The 16,313-nt window shown below is 46.5% G+C and overlaps 1 long non-coding RNA gene across 1 annotated transcript; it reads right to left on the bottom strand.

The window, feature by feature from the left end:
* On the bottom strand, nucleotides 4,428–15,967 carry LOC106503547. The gene is made up of 3 exons (XR_001297250.2): nucleotides 15,706–15,967; nucleotides 14,417–14,509; nucleotides 4,428–5,834 (listed from the first exon to the last, which is right to left on the bottom strand). It is a non-coding gene; the product is annotated as an uncharacterized LOC106503547 (long non-coding RNA).

Genomic DNA, 16,313 nt, shown 5'->3' with positions numbered 1-16,313 from the left:
CAAGGGCTCCCTACATGTCCATTAGCTCTGAAAGATGGTGATCACTTCCACACAATCTTTGCACAGGAGGGAGTGTTGAGAAAAAGTCAGGATGATGCTGCCTAGGCAGAGCAGCCTTATACAGTTAGGCCATGAAAAGGGGCAACTAATCAACTCCATTGTTGACAAGAGACCTGGGCTGGAGCCACAGTCCCCAGTGGACCTGGAGCCAGGACAGTCAGGCGTATGGCAGCGCTGGCTCAGCGAGATGGAAACATGGGCATCAAGAGACATTTAAGGGAGCAGCAGCCCCACTGAAGGAAACAGGCCCGCTGGTCTGCACGAGGTTGCCTGGGAGGAAGTCAGGTGGGGCAAAGGGCCCAGCTCAGAGCCTGCACACAGTCATCATTCCTAGTCTTTCCAAACTCTGCGTCATCCCCGGAACCCACTGACTCGGTGTCCTTCCAGAGCAAAACCAGAGTGTCTATATGTGATGCCACACCCCAAGAACTCGGGGAACCAGGTATGCTGCCCCCATCAAGACCAGGGTCAAGGTCAGCCACCCTGGGCTACAACCGGACCACCATCACCTTGAGAAAGCAGCCGCATCCACACAGCGGTCCTGGGTAGAGACAGAGGACAGGACAACAGCCTCCTTCTCTGTGGACTTGGCACCATCTGACCAGTTCTCTGTGCTGACCTCAACATGAAGACGGAGACACGTGCCAAAGGGAAGCATGAAAGGGAAACCTTCCGATGCTGCTCTGCGGCCCAGTGAAATTCACCTACTGTACGCTGAGAAAATCTGTAGCAAATGGGCTTTCTCCCGAAGCTCAACATAGAATGAATTTCTTAGGGGTTAGAAATCCTGAGTAGCAATATTGAGTGATGATGCCAAATGATCCAAGCTTTTGGATATTTTAAAATTCTAGTCAGAAAAGTCTGCCTCATTAGATTTCGTTAACTTATTCTTTACTTTGGAAAAAGGTAGGTTGAGTAGCATCAGAATCTCTGTCCAGAAAGACAGAGAATTTCAGACCCAAGAAAGACAGGAAGGAGAGTGTGAGGCTGTGCAGGCTGGGCCACCTGCCCGCAGTGTGGCTCTGTTTACTCTTTGCTTTAGCACATCATTTATACCCATTTAAAAACCCAATCTACCTCTGACATGGACAGTGATTTCTTGGCTCACAGTACTAAGAAGAGGGAATGTGATCCTTTTTTTAAATTTGTATTTGTTTGTCCAGAAGAGGACATTTTAACCTCTGAAAACCATCAAAGCAATACTTCAGCTCCTTTTGGAGAACAGTAGTTGCTGGAGCGTGTGTTTACAAGAGACCGTCTCTGGAGCACGTCCCTGAGCCTGGGGTGAGGGCCCAGGGACCCTGGTGCTGGTGTGTCTTCCCCAGGCAGCCAGGAATTGAGAACAACCAGGGTGTGTCTTAGCTAATTCCTGGTCCCACTTTTCTATATATATTTCCCTACTGTAGCCCCAGCCCTCGCCTGTCACACAGCGTTCCCGGGAGAGCCCTGCTTCCTCGCCACGGCTCTTACCCACTGACATCGGCAACACCTGGACTCATTTCTCGTTGTCGCAGTTGTGCGTGTTTCGGGTGTTCCTGTCACTTAGCTGGCAGAAAGCAGGGATGTCACTGAACATCCTGCAGTTGGCAGGGCAGCCCACAGCAGGAAGGATCAGCCCGGCATGGGAGTAATGCTGGGGTAGGAAGGCTGTCCTTGAGCATTGTCCCTGCAGTCAGCATCAACTCCTTCAGCCCCACCCCCAGTCTATGGGCAGAGCCTCAGGATTTACCCCAAGCATCTCCTGCCTCCAGCTCTGGGCTCAGCCCCAGTGCAATGTCCAGCCCCCAGAACTCTCTGAGGCGGAGAGGCTGCAGGCTGCCCCTCAGAGACACCCAGGTCTCCTCCTCCCAGACCTCCTCTCACCCAGGGTCCCTGGCCCTGACTGCACATGAGGATCAACCTGGGAGTCTAATCTGTGCCCAACTCTCGGGCAGATCCAGCACCTCTGATTTGGAATCTGCAGCATGAGCCTGGCCTGAGATGGTGTTTAAAGCTCTCCAGGTGGCTCTGCAAGCTCCGGGAGTTGGTGACGGACAGGGAGGCCTGGCTTGCTGCAGTCCATGGGGTTGCAAAGAGTTGGACATGACTGAGTGACTGAACTGACTGATTGGGCTTCAGCTTCCTCCTCATTTTCCTGGGAATTCCCTCAGCAGAGTTCCCAAGTCCCTGTTGCTGGCCAGGCCCCAGGGGAGGCCCTGGAGGCTCAGGTGAGAGAGAGGGGTCTGGAAAGGGCAGGCGGGCAGCCCTCAGCTCCTGACTGTCCCTTCATTACTGATGTGTGCAGCCACTGCCCCCTGCCCTCCTGACCCTGCAGACCAGATGATAGAAGGTTCTAGAATGCCAGGGCCACACGGAGATGGAGGCTGCCATTGCACCATGATGACTGTCATCCTACGTAGGTTGGCCTAGAACAAGAGGCCAGAAAAGACAGTAGGAGCTGGTGCCACTTCCGAGCTGGCATGAACTAATGTGGCTGGATGGTTACTGTTTAAACCCCCAGCGTGTGAGGGATGTGAAGTGTGTTTTACTCAAACATCGAAGGACTACAACCCAAGGTGTTATTTCCGGTGAGTGTTTTGAGTCAGGCTTTTCACGTCACACTGCAGGTGGCTGAGTTTGTGGCATCTCTGCTGGGCGGTGAGGAGCGTGCCTAGTACTTCAGGAGGGAGGTAGGGAACGGGAAAATTATATGTATCCAGCCCAGACCCAGGAGTGCTCTGCTTCCATTTACTTAAGTGTAAATAAGAGTGGTGGGGGGCGGGGGTGGGGGCAAGAGGAGGAGGTGCAGGCAGGAGGGGTCTCAGGGCGGCCTCTGTCTGGGCTGCTGACATGAGCTGTGCTTTGTAACTTGCAACTAGAGCTGGTGGCCTCGGCTCTGCAGCCACTCGAGGAAGGGACAGTTGGAACACATCCCTCAGTCACTCCCTGGGGTGCCCCTGAGCCCCTGTACCCTGGGGTCAGGGGGGCCTGCAACAGACCTGCATCCAGGAAACAACATACACTTTTCTGCTCCAAAGTGGAAGTAGGGCCATCGGGTTTGTCCCCACCCAGCCTCTGCTCAGAGGGTCACAGAGAAGCCGCATGCTCCGTCTATAGGGCTTCCCCTTCCAGAACCAGAGGGCAGGGCAGTTTGCTAATGGGTAAGCTGGGGCCTCGTGAGCAAAGGTTCATCCCGTACCAGTCTGATCCCTGAGCCTCTGCCATTGATCTAGAACTCTTGAGAAAACCATGCTCGTGAACAGGGTGCAGCTCACACTCTCTGTTTCTGGGTTCAGGACACCCGTGGGGCAGGGGAGGTGCTCTCTGAGTTGTGGGTCCCAAGCCCCTCTGATCCTGCCAGGCCCTCTACCTGCAAGGAGCTCAGCATCAGGGCCATGGTCTGGAGCTGCTGCTGGGATCGTGGAAGGGGGAACCCCTACCCCCTAGCCCAGCCTCACATGAACAGGTGTCCTCTGTGTCTGCCACGTCCAGGACCTCCTTGTTCACAGTCTCCTTGAGGTCCAGCTGCTCCACTCTGGCTATTGAGACCTGCAGTCACCATGGGCAGCTTGCCTCGCTTCTCTCCTCCCTACTCTGGAAACACAGACTGATGTGAGAGGACCTGCAAGGGTTACGGTTAGTGTGTCTACAGCAGCTGGCCCAGGCTTGTCCCAGGGCAGGGGCTCCATGACTGGCACCGATGCGGAGCAGAGGGGCCCCTGCTGGAGTTCAGCAACCTGCCCACAGCCACAGTGTTGCCCTCTATGACCTGCGGCAGGTTGTGCATGCATGCAAAGTCACTTCAATCATGTCTGATTCTTTGTGACCCTATGGACTATAGCCCACCAGGCTCCTCTGTCCATGGGATTCTTCAGCCTAGAATACTGGAGTGGGTTGCCATGCCCTCCTCCAGGGGATCTTCCTGACCCAGGGATCAAACCTGTGTCTCTTATGTCTCCTGCATTGGCAAGCAGATTCTTTACCATCTGAGCCACCAGGGAAGCCCATGGAAGCTTTTAAAACTAACACCCTATCTGGGGTCCTCGGGGATCTCTCCTTCCTCATGGGGACACTGACACGGGGGTTGTGTTGTGAACTAAAAGGGTTAGAACCACAGAGCTGGGTTCCTGGACGGGTATTACTCCAGCAAACTCCATTCTGTCTTCTTGGTTCTGGACCCAGGACTCCTCCTGGGCCCGCCCATGTGAATAGGCAGTGTGGCTATGGGCCTGTCCACGTCCCCGAGACCCAAACTCTGAAACCATCCTGGGGCTTCTAGAAGCTGGAAACACAACCTGCACAGTGGCTACCAGCCATCACGCAGTCTCAGGATAGCCAAGACATTCCAGACCATGACATGTTTTCAAAGTTAATAAACAGCACATTCATTTTGAATGTACTTCTGCTTATAATGGTGTTTGTCACAAAAAGCATTTTAAGTAAGGTTAAAGGAGAAAACACCAAGCAAACATCCGGCCAAAGATCACTTCACATTTGCTGTAAAGACTGCAAATATTTCAACTCCGTGTATGTTTGCAGCGATCACACACATTTAATTTTACAAATGAAAACAAATCTTTCTAGGTCATCAGCTCATGTTCCCTTGCTTCACAGCCCACAAAAAGTTTCCCAAGTCATTACCTATTACACTGAGATGTGAATTTTGGTGACTGCCGGTCCCCATCCTCGGTGACACCGTAATTTCTTTCCTTCTGCTGTTCCTGGTATGTCCGGTTGTTTGCCGTATTTCACTGCATGAAGGACACCAGCGTGTCCTCACCACTCATCATGTTCATGTGAAGTATTCCTGGAGATTCACTTGGTATATTTTTAAGGCCCTTGATACAAATTCAGTCCAAAAATTTAAAAATGTAACAGTAGAAATTTAGCCTAATTTGTGTACGCTGAGTTCACATTTAACAGAATGAACACCTTTTAATGTAACTTAGCTTCAGGGTTCTGGGGAGAACTTACTGTCGAGAGTAGCTGGACTAAGATGCCGCTGTGCTCCGTGGTCCCTCGAGCTCTGCACCCAGGGGCTCCTGGCAGTGGTGGGGGTTGGAGGGGGGCAAACAGATGGGAGGAGCAGGCTGTGTTTATTTGTGTGCATTTATTTACTGACAGCACATTGACGGCAGAGTCTTCCTGCTGCCAACAGACGGACATTGTCCAGGTGGATGAAGATCGAGCCTGGTCCAGCCCTGAAGGTTTACAACTCCATCCTCGTGTTCAGGAGCTCCCAGGACCTCGCCGAGGAGGATGCCGTCTCAGGCCAGGAAGCCATCAGGGGACGCTGTACCTGAGGGACCAAGGCCACGGCCACGCCTTGTTCTTTCAGCAGGAACCTCAGCCGCAGGAACTTGATTTCAGTGTTTCCATGGTCATGCCCAAGTATGAACGGGACCTTATAAAGCAGCCGTGGCTTTTACGTTTGGAAGATTTGATGGCTGATCCAGCTCCAGGGATGCAGAAGCCCCCAGACCCAGCAGGACCCTGACCGTCACCACCGCAGCTCTGATGTATGATAAGAACAGACCCAAGAAGCCGACGGCATACATCTTTATCCTTGTCCCTCGCTATCCAAGAAGCGGCTTCTCATTTTGCAAGGATGAAACTCTCTAGGGTGGGATATGAGAAACACAGTTTTCAGACACACACTGTTAATGTCTTCGTCAGCACAGCATCTGAGCTTGGCTGTGATTTGCCCTCTGGGTGCAGGAAGTCTAAGAGGCAGAGGCCTGGTGCTTTAATGACTTGATGTGAGATGTGTGTGCTTTACTCGGGAAAGTGCAGATCTTAAAAAAAAAAAAAAACAAATTAGTAATAAGCACATGTTTTCATGATCCATTCATTCTTATCTAGGTTCCATGAACCGTTTCTCAGCTGTGCCACCGGGTCTCCGGGAGCATGCCTGGGTCCCATGAGGAGAGCCAGCAGGATACTTGGCAGAAACTGGGAGGACCCTCCACCTGCGGTGCCATTACTGCCAGGGACCCAAGTCCTGACACAAACACCCCCATCCCCCCATCCACATCCTCACAGCTTCCGCTCTGGGGGCCGCCTGGGAGGCTGACATCCTGCGGGCCACCTGCCTGTCAGGAGGAGCCGTGCTCACCGGGGCCCTGGGTACCTGTCTACAGACAGAGGCTTCATCAAGGGAAGAGGTCTAGAGCTGGGTGTCTAGTACTCGTTTAAACAAGTCTTTTTTTGTTATGAGCGCATATTTGTTTTGTGTGAGTGACTATATTTGAGGCTGAACCTATGCAAAGTCAGCCTCACAGTTTTGAAAGACAAGCACCTCCTTTCTTATACCAAACAGTAAGAGCTACCCACGCCCCGTGGAATGGAGGCGCCACTGTTTTGGTTGGGTTTGGGGGGCGGTGCGGTTTGTGTTTTATTTTTGCTGGGGGGAGAGAAAAGAAATAAATAGAATCAATCCTATGGTATCCATTTGCTTCAATTAAGAGTCTTAGGGTTTAAGAAAGTTGCTTGGAGAGTTTATCAAACTTCATGTCACTGAAGAAAAGAGAACTTCTTCTCTCAGAGGTGTGCTTAGATTCGATTCTTTAGAGTCTCACTTTGTCTACATGGCCTTTTACTATATTATTGGTTGATGCGCATTTTTTCTGTTTGGGTTTTCTTTTTTAAATTGCCACATACAATTAAAATTCCTGCTTCTGCTTCATTACAATTGTAATATATTTTAAATGATAATAAACAGATGAAATGAAAACCCCCGCCTCACTGCCTTCATGAACATGATAGCCTGGAGCCTGCCCTCCCCTCGTCCCCTGAAGGACCCTACAGAGTAACCCCGCACCCTCGAGCCAGCAGAGAAGTCAGCCCTTACTGAACGCTCGAGGTGTGTTTCCTCAGGGATGGTGCTAATGATTTGAGAGGTTTTTTAATTAAAAACATCTCAAAATGGCTTTTATGTAGGCTCCACGGAAGACAGGAGATTTGCAGTTTGTGTATTTAATACTTGTCATTTCCACAGAAGGATTGAGAACAGGACAGAAAATTCCAAGCCAGATTAGGGTTGAACTTTGTGTCCCTCTAAGACAGGACGGACGCGGGGTAGCTCCCCTCGGCCGCACTGAGTGCGCCGGCCGTCGCAGCCGCTTGCGATGCAGAGTACATCATGAGAAACGCTGGACTGGAAGAAACACAAGCTGGAATCAAGATTGCCGGGAGAAATATCAATCACCTCAGATATGCAGATGACACCACCCTTATGGCAGAAAGTGAAGAGGAGCTAAAAAGCCTCTTGATGAAAGTGAAAGAGGAGAGTGAAAAAGTTGGCTTAAAGCTCAACATTCAGAAAACAAAGATCATGGCATCTGGTCCCATCACTTCATGGGAAATAGATGGGGAAACAGTGGAAACAGTGTCAGACTTTATTTTGGGGGGCTCCAAAATCACTGCAGATGGTGACTGCAGCCATAAAATTAAAAGACGCTTACCCCTTGGAAGAAAAGTTATGACCAACCTAGATAGCATATTCAAAAGCAGAGACATTACTTTGCCAACAAAGTCTGTCTAGTCAAGGCTATGGTTTTTCCAGTGGTCAGGTATGGATGTGAGAGTTGGACTGTGCAGAAAGCTGAGCACTGAAGAGTTGATGCTTTTGAACTGTGGTGTTGGAGAAGACTCTTGAGAGTCCCTTGGACTGCAAGGAGATCCAACCAGTCCATTCTGAAGGAGATCAGCCCTGGGATTTCTTTGGAGGGAATGATGCTGAAGCTGAAACTCCAGTACTTTGGCCACCTCATGCGAAGAGTTGACTCATTGGAAAAGACTCTGATGCTGGGAGGGATTGAGGGCAGGAGGAGAAGGGGACGACCGAGGATGAGATGGCTGGATGGCATCACTGACTCGATGGACGTGAGTCTGAGTGAACTCCGGGAGTTGCTGATGGACAGGGAGGCCTGGTGTGCTGCAATTCATGGGGTCGCCAAGAGTCAGACATGACTGAGCAACTGAACTGAACTGAACTGAAGACAGAATGATCAGACAGAAAGAACCTGATCCAAGCTTAACTTGAATCAAGCTGTTTTAAATTTGGTTTTGAGCATGTGCGCATGCGTGAATGTAACCGACGTAACACATGTGTAAGCTGCCGGACACCTAATAGTAGCCATTAAATAGGTCTCAGAAAAGCAACCGCAATCCATTTTCTGAACAATCCTGCAGGAATCTCCCACATATATACTCAAATTTGCACCAAGCTTGACCCCAAGGGACCCACTCTTAGTGTGGCCTATGTCGGGGGCCCAGGAGCAGGTGTGGCAGACCCTTGGATTGTCCTGGACATGAGTCCACCACGCCCAGAACCAGCTCTAGCCAGTTCCCTCCCCTGTGCCTATGGTCTCCCGAAGGGCTTGGAACTGGAATGTTAGGAGGTGAGCTCCTCTGCTCTGCCAGGAACCACCCCCTACCTTCACCACCCTTAGCTGTCAGGCAGCATCCAGAAATACCCAGATGCTGTGAAGGCCTCAACCGCCCTGGGTACCAGCCTCACCCTCACTCCCCTTTTCTCTTCCTGAGTCCCACCAAGAACATGAGTGAGTCGAGGACAAAGCAAACACCTGCCACCAGGGCATCAAGAGATACAGGCTTCTAGGATATTAGAGTTCCCACAAAGGAGCCCTCATATGTATTGCAATGCTGGAAATTAGATCATTAGCAAAAATCCAAAGGGGGCTGGCACTTCTGAGACCATGGTCTTTAAACATCTGTAATTTGAGGTAATTTCTGCAAAAATAAATTTTTCCTCCCTCTGGGATTAGATGCTAACCTTGTATAACCAGGAGTTTGGGATGGATATGTATGCTCTACTATATTTAAAATGGATAGCCAACAAGGACCTATTGTATAACACAAGGAACTCTGCTCAATGTTATCTAGCAGTCTGGATGGGAGGGGAGTTTTCGGGAGAATGGATGCATGTATATGTATGGCTGAGTCCCTTCACTGTTCACCTGAAATTATTACAACATTGTTCATTAATCAGTTATGCCCCAATACAAAATAAAAAAATGTAAAAAGAAAATTGATTAATACATAATGGATGTGTTCATTTTTTTTAAAAAAAGAAATGAGCTTATTTACAAAATAAATACATTCACAGGCATAGAAAACAAATTTATGGTTCCCAGAGTGGAAGAATGGGGGGAAGGGATAGTTAGGGAATTTGGGATCGACATGTACACTCTGCTATATTTAAAATGGATCACCAATAAGAACCTACTGTATATAGCACATGGAACTCTGCTCAATGTTATGTGGCAGCTTGGATGGGAAGGGAGTTTGGATACATGTAAATCCCTTCGCTGTTCACCTGAAACTATCACAACATTGTTAATTGGCTATGAAGTGAAAAAGTGAAAGTGTTAGTCACTCAGTCATGTCCAACTCTTTGCAATCCCACAGACTGCTGTAGGCCACCAGCCTCCTCGGTGCATGGGATTGTCCAGGCAAGAATACTGGAGTGGTAGCCATCCCTTTCGCCAGGGGATCTTCCCGACCTAGGGACTGAACCTGGGTCTTCTGCATTTCAGGCAGGTTCTTTAAGTTAAAAAAAAAAAAAGTGACAGTGCAGGAGATTGACTCCTATTTAGGACAGGGCTCTGAGCTGAGACTGCCTCCCCTGGCTGACGTTGACTCTCAGACATCCCTGGGATTCCTTGGTTGAATCACCTTGGTCTATGGAATCTCCATCTGTTGGGTGAGGGCTGGAAGCAGAGACATAGAGGGAAAAGTACTTGGGCTTTGGAGCCAGACCCAGGCTTGAATCCTGAGTCCTGTCTCTAACCAGGTGCCTGCTCTGGAAACGTTTCTCAAACACTCAGCACGTGACCAACTTCCACACTCACTCGCTCCTTTTGAAATACCGTGTTTTGATTGCATTGCATGTTGCTCCATATCATTTTGAAGAATATCCAGTTTGTCTTTCCAGCTCCTGGGGCATAAAAATGTATTCTTGAATATGAAGTGTTCCCATGAATACATTCTTAATATTCAAGAATATATTCATCATGAATATATTTTCTTATAAATACATTCTTCTTAAAAACTGATTTCTCCTTGTAAATATATTCCTGAAGAATCTACTTGTTAATAGATTTTTGAATATTCAGAATCCTTATAAATATATTCTCCCTATGAATAAACATATTAATGACTAATATATTCACAGGAAGTCTTTCTTTAAAAATACATACTGCTCTACTCTATCTCTCTCTGCCCTTCAGTTTCTAGCTGTGGCAGGAAGCTAGCACAGCCCAGCTCCTTAATATACTGCTGGGAAGACAGAGTGAAACCTGATCAAATAGAATTCAAGAGGTAAACAAGTGGGCTCCCCTGGCAGTCCAGTGGATAAGAATCCACCTGACCAACATGGATGGACCTTGAGATTGTCATACTGAGTGAAGTAAGTCAGACAGAGAAGGAGAAATATCATATGACATCCCTTATATGTGGCATCTAAAAAGAAATGATACAAGTGAACCTACTTACAAAACTGAAACAGACTCATAGAGAACGAACTACAGTTGCCAGGGGGAAGGATGAGGGGAAGAGGCAGGGATCTGGGGATGAACATATACACACTGCTGTATTTATTATAGAATAGCTAAACCAACAAGGACCTACTGCACAGCATAGGGAACTGACCAATGTTATGCGGCAGCCTGGATGGGAGGGGAGTCTGGGGGAGAGTGGGTACATGTATATGTATGGCTGAGTCCATTTTCTGTTCACCTGAAATTGTCACAACATTGTTAATCGGCTATACACCAACACAAAATAAAAAGTTTTCATGTTTTTTTATTTAAAGAATCTTCCTGCTGATGCAGGGGACACAGGTTTAATCCCTGGTCTGGGAAGATTCCACATGCCTCAAAGGAGCTAAGGCTGTGCACCACAACTACTAAAGCCTGTGCTGTCTAGCGCCCATGTTCTGCAACAAGAGAAACCATCCCAGTGAGAGGCCCACGCACCACAACTGGAGAATGGCCTCCACTCATCACAACTCAAGAAAGCTGGTGCAGCAACCAAGACCCAGCAGAGCTAAATGAAGAGTAATTTCAAAAAATCAAACAAGTAACCGTTGATGAGCCACTTGGTGAACTGGTGCTCACACTTTGATTTCTTGGTGAGACTGCCTGCACATTCAAGTCTTTGCCTCATCTATCCCTTTAGGCAGATGATGGATGTTGAACATGGTGATCAATAAAACACAGCCCAGCCACTCCCGCCGAAAGCCCAGGGGCCCAGGCTGAGGCTAGGATGCACCAGGAGGTCCTTAAAGGCAGCGGTGAAACTTGGTGATGGGTGCAGGGGGCGGCGGGCATGCAGACGCCATGTGGACACCTTGGGCTGTCCCTCCCTCAGGACCTCAGAATTTTTAGGGGCAAAGCTGCTGCATTGGATCACTGTCTGTTGATGGCGGTTGCAGGCGTGACACAGAGATGGAGAAAATGCAGGGAAAAGGGATATGGGGTTAAAAAAGAACAAGCCAAAACCACCATTTAAAAGGAAAGGCAAACTCAAAGGTTGGAGAAATGAGACAGAGTTTAAAATAGTAAGTTTTTCTCCAAATGGTTCTGGGAGTCAGGCTGAGTTGTTCTGTGCAATTTTGCCTACAGGCACCACCCATCTATTTCCTCATTTACTTCAGCTTGAAATCAGATCTTGTTCCCTTTGATTGCGGAATCCAGCATCAAGGCAAATCGATTCGTGATGTATACAAAGTAGTAAAAAATCCCAGGTCAAACTTGGAAAAATTTGAATCCAAAATTCTTAAAAAATGTTTTTAGCTTAAAATTCTTAAAAAAAATTTTTTTTAAAGAATGTTCCCACAATGGCTTTTTCACAATCCTTGAACTGCAACTGATAGCAACTGTGTTAAACACACAGGGCCTATTTGGACATGCAGGACTTAGTGGTTTACTGTGAAATGCTGGGTCCTCAAGGGTCTTTTAGTAGGGAAAAAAAATCAAGAACTATAGGCTAGTACTAGTTTCATTTAAAAAAATAAAGAAAGAAATAGGAAGCATGTTTATAGGATCTGGTTCCCAAAGATGCATGAGTAGCTTCACCAGCTTGTGGTGAGAAGGGTCAGGTGTGAGTGGCATGTTCTTCCACTTTCTATAAACTGGTTCAGGATTTGCTCTGAAGATGCTTGCAAACACTGTGCTTCAGAGAGCAGCCCAGGTTTTATTTGTCCAAGAAGAAGCAATTCGAATTTCATTTGGCCTGGCCTCTCCAACAAAGAGAGTGAAGCCAGTCAAAAAATACTTTACCAAAGGAAGAGTGGGACTTCCTTGGTGGTCCAGTGGCTAAGACTCCACATTCCCCAATGCAGGAAGCCCAGGTTCGATCCTGTCAGGGAACTAGATCCTGCATGCCGCAACTAACAGTCCACATGTTTCAACGAAGACCCAGTGCAGCCAATTAAATAAATAGTTCTTTTACAAAAGAAAGTGCACTCAGGTTCCTTGGTATTAGTGACTGAATATTTTCCTTTCATTTTTTTCAACGAGTTTGTACAGTTTTCCTCCAGAATAGTCAGCTTACTCTTTTTTTCCCTTTTCATTTCTCTCCTTAAGAATAGATCTGTTTTTCTCTAGGCTTATCAGTTTGAAATTTGAGGTTGTCCTTCTGGGTTTCTAGAAAGTTTTACTGCCATGCCTGTGAAAATGAAGACAAAGAATAGAAGGAAATATCCCAGAATTGCATCAACCTTGATTCAGAAATTTTCTTTAAATGAATCAACAAATGCACCTGAACAGAGAGGCCCTTATCTTCATCCACTGTGGAAATTACTGCATTCATTCATTCAACAATTATTTATTGGGAGCCCACCACGTGCCTGGGTTGGGAAGATCCTCTGGAGGAAGAAAGGGCAACCCACTGCAGTATTCTTGCCTGGGAAATCCCATGGACAGAGGAGCCTGGTGGGCTACAGTCCATGTGGTCACAAAGTCAGATGGGACTTGAGCGACTTGACTTGACATGATGTGCCAGGTATAATGAGCACTGGGAATGTATCTGCAGACAAATAAATTAAAATCTCTCTTTTCGTGGACTTTAAATTCAAGTGGGTGGAGACAGACAGTAAAAATATGAAGAGGAGGGAAGAAAAGGAGAAAGGTCTAGGGTCTGGTGTAATGGAAATGGTACCTTGCTTGTCCACCGATCTCATGGACATGCTATCAGGCAGCACCAGTGGATGGAGGCCCCTGGCACCCAGGTCCACGTGGCATCCACAGGACACACACCTGCACAGACCCAGGTGTTGCTATTTTTCTGCCTAGGCCTTCCTTCTTGTTCTGCTATAGTAAACAGTAGACATGCCCTCATGTCTCCCCACAGGATCTAAAACAATTTTCCACCAGAGGTGCCATCGCCCACACACATTGCTGACTGGCTGGGTCAAGGAAGGGAATGTTATTTTGAGTGCCAGGTTGATGTTAGCAATTAAGTAATCTGTTACCTGGAAATTTCTGGACCTTTTTCACTCCAGAATGGAAGTAGCAATTAACAAGAAGTAATCAGAGATACTTGTAATGTGATTAAGTAAAATTGTCATCAGGCAGGTAATTTTAAATACAGCCATGCTTCAAATACAGACTCATTAATTTCAGCTCAGTGGTGTTCTAGTATTTATTATGCATACAGAAGCATTTAAAATGTGGATATGTTTTCATATCGCTATGCTCAGTAGTTCTGCCACTCCCCCCCCAAAAAAATTATCCAACCAATTAATTTCCTCCCGGGGGGAAGCTAAAGGTTAATAATGTGATTGTCGAGTGCAATGCTGTAATAAAAAGGATAACAATTCTTGATGAAACGGGTCTAATGAGAAGGTGGAAGGACTTGACCTTCTACGGATGCCAATACAACATTCCAAGGGTAGGTCCTATGTCACAGCTGTTTTCAGTGTCCCCACTTATCAAATTAATCATTTGGGTGCATGTTAATTTGAAAACTGATTAGCCTTAGAGGATGTGCCATTTTAGGAAAAGCAACATTTAGTGATTTATTTCATTCTAGGCAAGTTCTCTTAACCTGAAAATTCTGAAACTGTGTGTTAAGATCTGAATTGGAATCATGGGGGAAAGATCAGTTTTTCCACATCTGGGTAGCTGTTGGACACCTGAAGAGTCCTTTGGAACTTGGGACCACTCTCAGTCAACCTGGGTTATAGAAACTTATTTCAAAATCCTATCTACATTCTGGGCAGACATTGGAAATATCTGTCTTCAAGAGGAAACAATAAAGAGCTTGCTGATTTCAAAAGCTCAAGCTCAAAGTTTCAAAGATCCATTTTTTACTGGTATTATACTGGTAACAGGTATTTGATTCCACAAACCTGGTTAGCCCTATTTCCTTTTCTTCAGAGACAGGCATCACACACACCCATCCTCAGCAGCAACTTCATGACTTTCTAGACTTCAGTGAGAATCTAAAAATAAAGTAATAGATGAATGGAATACAGAACCATGGAACAGAACAGAACAACTGGGTCATGCAACTACTCTCTCCTTCATTATCTCCTTCCCAAAACTCCCTAGTAAAGCAAGTATCTAATATGCTGCATAGCCTCATTCGAGACCTCTTTGGAAAAAATGATGACTCCTATAAAATCCTCCACACCTCTCAGGGCTTACCCAGAGCCCTGCATACACAGGTCAATTGAATTTAATATTTAACAACTGGACAGTAAGGAAGAGGCATTCGAGAACTAAAGTAGAAACAAAGATGCACTTTTTCAGAAGGAGCCTCAATGATTCAAAGTTCAGCTTAAGATTTAAAACAGCTAGTTCTCCAGTCCCTATAAAATCTTTTCTCATATATTTTTGAAGATCCTAATGAGATCACTCGTCAGTCTTCTCTTTTGGGGATTAAATCCTCCCTGCTTCTGGTCTCTTTTCATAGATTAACTTTGAAATGTTCAAGCTTCGCTTCTACTATTAATTCTGTTTTTTTTCTAATCTTCGTCCCATGTACCTTCTCAGCTGTTTGATTCTAGAAAGGCCTTCCCTTTAGTATCTCTGGATGGTTATTGAGAAGCCAGCTGATGTCACTCTGACCTGTGATTCATTTCTGCTAAAAGCTAACCATGACGTAGATCTATTCAACCTCCTCCCTGTCAACCCTCAAAACAGTGTGACCTGGGAGGCACAAGGTGGAACAGCCCAGAAATCCATCGAGTCGTGGAGTGATGCACTGACTCCTGGAATGAGCGAGGGAGGCCTGCCATCCTGGAAAAGAATTCCTGGAGACTGTCATCTCGCTAATGGTTTATAAAACATTACACAACACAAGCACCTAATGAAGAAGCCTTAGGCAAATCAGAATCAGTTTTCAGGCTTCACGATATTACCCGAGCACTTCTCTTGTGCCTCCTACAGTTCCTGTTCCATGTGTCTTGCTGTTCGATCTACAGACTTTCTTGTTCGGTGCATTTCATTTGGTTTCTGCCCAACCTGAACTTCCTTCTCACTTACAATTGGCATCTCCTGGTTAAAGCAACTCTAATACTGTCTCATATTTCTTGCAGCACCTTGCTCAGGGCTGAGACTGTGGTCACATGATACCTTTCTCAGTTACGTGAGGTCAGTTGTCTAGAGAATTGGAACTTTTTCCCAAAGACCTCACCTTCAAAAGACACAACGTGTTTTGAATAAAGCACATCCATTTCAGCCAAATTCTTCCTGGTTCTGTCTTTTATGAACATCTATGTCCTGCCCACAGATCCAAGCTTTGATTGTGATCAGATGGATGTGACCACGGTCCGTGTGGTCAGGGTGGTCCAATGCAAGCCAAGCACTGTCCTCGCTTGGGTGAGTGTGTCAGCAAAGAGCGAAGTCCCACCTCAGCCTTCACGTTGAACTTGGGATATCTGCCCAAGTATTCCTGGTTTATTCTATCCAGAAAAAATTATTTAGGAGCATGTGGTTAGAAGGGAGAAGAGAAACAAGTTTATTAAAAAATAACTGGAAAGAAGAGGCAAAGCATTACCTAATAATTTATTATACTTTAATGAATAATTTCACTCATTCTTTCATTATCATATTTTTTTAGCATCTATTTAAGTCAGACATTGTGTTCATCATATAAGCACCAGTATTATATATGGAATTTTTTATCTTTGGACTGTCATCAATGAATGACTGAATAAATGAACAAAAGCCAGAATTAGAATATAATTTTTAGGCTGTGGAAAGCCTTTAATATTAGTTCACACCAACTCTGATACAGTGTTT

This window comes from Capra hircus, chromosome 24 (assembly GCF_001704415.2).
Source record: "Capra hircus breed San Clemente chromosome 24, ASM170441v1, whole genome shotgun sequence".
NCBI classification, from domain to species: Eukaryota; Metazoa; Chordata; class Mammalia; order Artiodactyla; family Bovidae; genus Capra; species Capra hircus.
Note: the sequence above shows the minus strand (reverse complement) of the source record. Positions and strands in the feature narration are given on the sequence as shown.